The following is a 6,601-nucleotide window of genomic DNA, read 5'->3' as shown; positions in this document are numbered from 1 at the left end:
CGGCAGGATTTTGGTATGGGGGGAGGCAGCAGGGATGGCCTCCCTGAGAAGAGCTTAGGAGCTGCTCCCGTGTCAGTAAATTCCAATTCCAGTGAGATCCCACATGGACCTATCACTGCCTAGAGCTGCACCCATCAGCTGCTGTTGCTTCTGGAAAAGATATTGAAGGGTAAAAAATGCTGTGCAGCAACTCTGGGAGAGAAGTGAGAATATCTGAGAGATACAGCGCTGCAGACACTGAGCTCAGTGTAGAGGGGAATAGGAGGTGCTCCAGGTGCTGGAGCAGAGATTCCCCTGCAGCCTGTGGTAGAGACTATGGTGAGGCAGCTGTCTCCCTGCAGCCCAGCAAGAGCCCAGCAGAGCACAGCAGAGCAGATATCCTTACTGCAGCCTGTGGAGGATCCCGGACTGCAGCAGGTGGATATGCCCCCGGCAGACCATGGAGAGCCCACACAGGAGCAGGTTTTCTGGCAGGAACTACAGTCCTTCATAAGTGATCTCCTTGTTCTTACCTCAACCCACTAGCTTTTCCATGTTATTTTCTCCCCCTGTGCTGCTGAGGATGGGGAGTGAGAGAGCAGCTGGGTGAGCACCTGGCATTCAGCAAAGATCAACCCACCACAAAGATGCATGAGCTAAAGATGCTGTATAAGAATCAGTTGGGGTAAAGAACAGAAAAAAATTTAGAAAATAAACCTAATTTCAACAGGGTTCTGAAATGAGGAATTCCTGACCTGAGCAAGGTTAGAAGTGAGTGGATGTTGAATAGAAGATGAATGTATATTTGATTTGTTCACCTTTCTTCCTAACCGTGGAGATAGGTACTTGTTATAGTTGGTAAATTAAAGTAAAATAAAGCAATGAGAGGCCACAGGCTTTGTAGATTTATAAGTATCCCAAGATCAGAGTGAAGAGAGGTTTTGCCACACAGCCCATGCAACTTCTTTTCACCCAGCATTGAATTGAACTTGAATTTATTTTACAATTGTCCAGGTGTGAGCAAATGCATGTTTGTATGCTATTTAATTTTATGTATTTAATCTGTATGCTAATAATTTAAAGCTACTTAATTCAGCCTTAACCTGTCCTTGTGAGGTTGAGGAATATTGCTGCCTTTCCTTTAGCAAATGTGATGCCCAACAGGACTTGTTTAACATTACAAAGAAATTTGTGTCCAAGATTAAACTGGAACCTGAACTCCTGCAGAATCTCACAGCTGTAATGACGGTGTTGAGCTGCTCTTGGCACCAGCTCACATCAATCATAATGAATAAAGCTATATTGGTATTTTCACTACATCTCTCTCCTGAATGTGTTCCCTGCATGAAGCAGAAATCCTGAAGGTAATAACAAAAGAGTTCATCTCCTTCAAAATCTCCATGGTAATGCATATGCACAGGAGGGAGAGTTGCACAGATAAAGCCAAGTCAAAACCAAGCAATCTTCCCTTTGTCTCTTTTGGCTCTTCTGTGCCCAGCCTGGGAAGCTTCCCACATTGAAAATTTAAATAAGTAAATTTCAACCATGGTAATTCAAGATAAATAATATTTCCTCAGTAATCTGAAAAGTGCAGCACAAAATAGGTTTTAAAAATTGCTTTTAAAAATTTAAATCCATTCTTATAGTTTTACATTTGCATATTTATCTTTATGTTTACATATACATACACACAGAGATGCCCATGTATATACATGGACAATATTATGTGTTTTCGGAAGTTATGTGACACTGTCTCAGATCAAAAATACTTTAACCAATGTTCGTCCTTCAATAAATATGTTCTAAAAATAGTGTCTGTTTACCAATAACATTTAAAATAGCATTTTGATACAAGAATCAAGATTAAAAATACGATAAAAAATTTCATAATACTTCGATGAGAATTAAGGATCTTTGAGATGAAACATGTTTTTTTGGTTCATTACAAATAAGGATGGGCTTTACAAGATGTATGATGTCCTTCATGCTCTATGATTCTTTTCCTGCTGTTTGGATTGAATGAGTGCTGTGATAAGGTTCTGTGACAAATGTTAAATCAGGCGTTTGTTCAAAGTGAAATTGATTTGTATAGTATACAAACTGGAAATTTTTATACATTTTGAAGGACAAGTTAATCTTCACTGTGGGCTTAATTTTTGAAATTTCAAGAATAAACAAAATGTCAGAACACAGCTTGGCTAGCTTTGGAAACATCTGTAAAATGATAATAGCGCTGCCATAAATACATATTGTCCTGGACCAATACTGGACCAATGTCTTACCTGTTTTATATGAAGAAGTTTTGGTTGATAGAGTTCTGGTTTTTAATGTAAACCCAAAGATCATAACTGACATTGTTGGCAGTAAGGTGTAAAAACACTGAAAAAATATACAAACTGTCTTAAAAGTCTTGTTCTCACTCACATGGATTTTCTTTTTTGATACCTGCCAAGCTTTGTAACGTTGGTGGTTTCTGTAGCTTGGTCTTTGTGGCATATGGAAGTAAATGTCTCGCTTGTGTTCCCCGAAGGAGCACAGGGCTGAGGCAGTGCCTGGTCCTGGGAAGTGCTGGCAGGGGTCTTGCTGACCACAGTGAGGGAAAACATGCTCCAGCACATGAAAGCTTCAACACACTAACAGCAAGAGAATGAAAGCTCCTGCTGGCATTACACAGTAAAGTGGTCAAAATTTTACAGCCCGTGTGTTTGAATACATCTATTATTTTTTCAATGCAGGTGCAAAACATTTTTATTTCGAGTCCAGGTGTACAACCAGCTCAATGTTGAAGAATAGTGTGAGGCTTGTTGGTGCCACAGACTTTGTTTACAAGGTCAAAAAGCATAGCTGGGGAATATCAAAGGGAACACATTTAGGCAGTCTCTCCAAAGAACACTTCCCTGAAGCTCTTGTGGCTGCTTGAGAAACCACAGCCTGGTTTCCTCACACCCTTTCATTCTTTGTAGGCTGAGGGAGTGGCAGAAGTGACAGACTATGACTGACAATTTTGGGTACAATCAGGATTTAATGAGGCCAGGATCTCAACCTGAGACCTTCTTACAAGGAAGAAAACATCACTTAGATAAAACACTTTATTAAAGCATATTAAAAAGTTCCTTATCCTTGCCCTAGATAATGGCAGTTGTATGGAAACAAATTAACTATTTTTAATTACCATGTTTTTTTCCTCAGAAATTCACCATGCTAGAAAACCCAGGATCTTGTAGAGGAAACCTTGACTGATGAAATAACCTTTTGATGATGTTTGAAAGCATGACTGTTCTAATCCAACAAAGCCACAGTTAGTGTCGCGTCAAAAAAATACTGGGCAAACTAAAGAAGTTATATGTACCCACTGTTGAAGGAGATTATGGACTGATGAATCTCACTGTACAAGGTAAGATAGTGCTACAGCTGGCTCCAGAAGATGTGGTAAAGGCTTTAGAATTACTGAAATATAAGCAGTGCTAACGGTTTGGTCTAAAAAATGTTTATTTCTGGAATGGAATAAAATGAAAAAAATATTTCTGGAATGGAATAAAAAAAGAGCATAAAATCCTTCTATTCTTCTAGGTGGTGATGTTGAGTCTCCAAGGTGCAGGGGGTTAGAAAACTGCCTTTTTATTTCTAAATCGATGTGTATTTTATTGAGACACAGTAAACATGAAAATCAATGATGCCACTCTTGCAGCACCCTGTGAACTACAGGAGTATTCCAAATACAATGAGAGGAAACAACTATGGAGGTATTTTATATTTTTTATCTCCTAGGGACAAAAATAATTTTAATTTAAAATTTTATTTTTTTACACTGAAGTGTAGCTATGTACTGACACAGTGGAAAGCTAAAATGTTACAACAATTTCAAAGTAAATTTTGGACATAAAGATGAATTTTTAGGAAAAATAAACAGAAACAAGAAAGAAAACTCCATGCTGTTGCATAAGGGTGAAATTTAACCCAGTAATCCCAGTCATCTTTAGGAGGTCAGGAGACCTTTATTCATTCTCTCTAGACAGAATATAATCCAACCAAAACAGGATAAAAAATAGCTGTCTGTGAAACTCCAATAAATTTTTTATATCCCTGTAGGACTATAATCTCCTTAGAGCAGTGAAAATGTTCTGAACCTTTTGTATGTAATACTGGAGTCTAACATATACCAAATCGATGATGGATTTCTCAGGGGGGGAAGATTTCAAGTTTCAGTAGTTTTCCCTTTGTATTTAAGAACAACTTTAATATCATTCTAAAGAATGGCATTAGGAGAGTCTGTAGGCATGAACCACTTGTCTGATTTAATGGCACCAACCACTAGAACCATGTGGTTGTTAATTGGCTATTAACATTCTAAAGGAAGCAAAGAACAAAGCCTGCTTACATGGCTATAGACTAATTTATTTATCAAGACCTAATAGCAGTCCCAAAACTTATGAAGCATTTTATTGACCTCCTAGCTACTGAAGTGTAGTTAAGTCAAACATTCTTCGGAGTGTTACAGTGGAGATACTGCAACATGTATCAGACAACGAGGCCCATGGAAAAGAAATATCTATGGACCAATTCTTGGTAGATGTTTCAGAGATGTTTATTTCTCCAGCACCATGGCCGGGGCTCTGCTGAGGAACTGCTCAATCACGGGACCCGAGGGTCCTTGCCCGTGCAGGGGAACACAAAACAACCAATGGGGAACGAGGCTGACCAGGGGCAGGGAAACCCCGTGCCTCCCCTCAGGGCCGCTCTCCCAGGACCACATGGCAGGAGGGAGGGCCCCGACATTTCACCTGTTTATTTTTAACAAAAAGAGATTTAAAACTTAACATTGAAAACAACTAGATAAACGTGAGATAACAAGGACAGTTTCAAAACAAAGCAAGCCACCCTCCTCCATCTTTAAATGTCCAAACAGATTCTCTGGAATATCTTAAGGCTGACAGAAGAGAGACAGGACTCTCCGGGCATGCTTTGTGGGGAAACTGAGGCAGGAGAGGGTTTCTTCCATTTGTACCTGTTGGAACTCTAAACAACAGTAGTTAATTTCTTCCCTCCCCCTCTTCATCTCCCCCACTTGGCATTGGAAAGGGATTTTTGGGGAAACAATTGGCAAAGGAATGGTTTTGTGAGGGAAATCATGGGTGAAAAAACGGATTGGGAATTCACTGGGGGTGATAGGATATAGGGTAAAAAGGAAAGGTGGGATTAGGAAAGGGAGATTGTATGGCTGTTTATAATGCAGATATTGTCTAACATGACTACGATTTTTAGCATATATACTGCCTTTCACAAAAACACTATCAGGCCCGGTGACCTCTGCTGCTTGTAACCCTTTTCTACCTTGCACAATTTTGAACTCTGCTACTTCTCCATCTCCTAAGCTTGAGATGTATTTTTCAGGGTTACTCCTTTTAATAGCAGTTCTATGAATGAATATGTCTTGCTGGTTGTCACATCTCGTTATAGATCCATAATTTTGTTTAACATTATACCATTTTCCTATACTTAAAACCTTAGCTACAGTGATTTTTTCCTTTTTTTGAGTGGCTGCTGTTTTCTGTCTCACTGCATTTTTGCTTTCTCTTTCGCTTTCACTCGCTCCCGTGTTGGAATTGCCAGGGTTGTCAGTGCTGCCGGGGCCGTCAGGGCTGCTCGTGCCTGCGCGCTCTTCCTGGGATCACATTCGGGGCTGCGCGGGCCGGGCCAGATCGCTTAGCTCCCCGTGTGCCGCCACCTCTGCTCTCAGCTGCACTGCCACTGCCTGGGGCCACGCCCACGTCTCGGCCGGGGCCCTGAGCGACGGCCCCCCCGAGCCCTGCTCCAGTGCATGTTTTGGCTGGGTGCGGCTCCACTCCACCGCCGGCCGCTGCCCGCGCACCGCTCCTCTCACAGGGCTCACTCCACCACGCGCTGCGTGGGGCTGGGCAGGCTCCTGCCACGCCTCGCTCTGCTGCCGACGCTGCAGCTCGCGTTGCTCCGCCCGCGTGTGGGAATTGCCTCGCTGCTGCTCAGAGAGCGCTCGGTCCACGTGGGCAAGGCCACACGGTCCCTGAGCCAGGCTTCCCTTCACCAGGACACAGCTGACATTGTTCAACAGTCTCGGTAATTAAATAATATTCATGAAAATATTCTTCCGTTGGCATATATTTTGACTCAGAAATTAACTGTGTCCAAACGATCTTCCAAAAGTCTTTGGTAGGAATCAAATCCCAAGAAATGTAGAAAAATTCTTAAACAACCATGCCAGGAAGTGTTTCAGTTCCTTTTGAGCTTGAATTAAGCTAAAATATACAAATTGTTGTTCAAGAATCTTTTCAAGTTTAAGATAAATGTCCATATGTGGCTCGGAGAGCCAAGAGTCTTTCCATGGCTCCTCCATAATTTAAAGATGGAACAGCAAAACAAAAACAAGAAGAGAAATCCAGAGTTTACTCCCAAATCAGCCGCTGTCCTTAGGGATCAGGGATCGTTCTGCCTGCATTATCTACCATTTGTTACAGTGGAGATACTGTAACGTGTATCAGACAACGAGGCCCATGGAAAATAAATGTATATGGACCGATTCTTGGTAGATGTTTCAGAGATGTTTATTTCCCCAGCCGCATGGCCGGGGCTCTGCCGAGGAACTGAG

This window comes from Aphelocoma coerulescens, chromosome 2, assembly GCF_041296385.1.
Source record: "Aphelocoma coerulescens isolate FSJ_1873_10779 chromosome 2, UR_Acoe_1.0, whole genome shotgun sequence".
Lineage (NCBI taxonomy): Eukaryota > Metazoa > Chordata > Aves > Passeriformes > Corvidae > Aphelocoma > Aphelocoma coerulescens.
The sequence above is the reverse complement of the archived record's forward strand: the minus strand, read 5'-3'. Positions refer to the sequence as shown.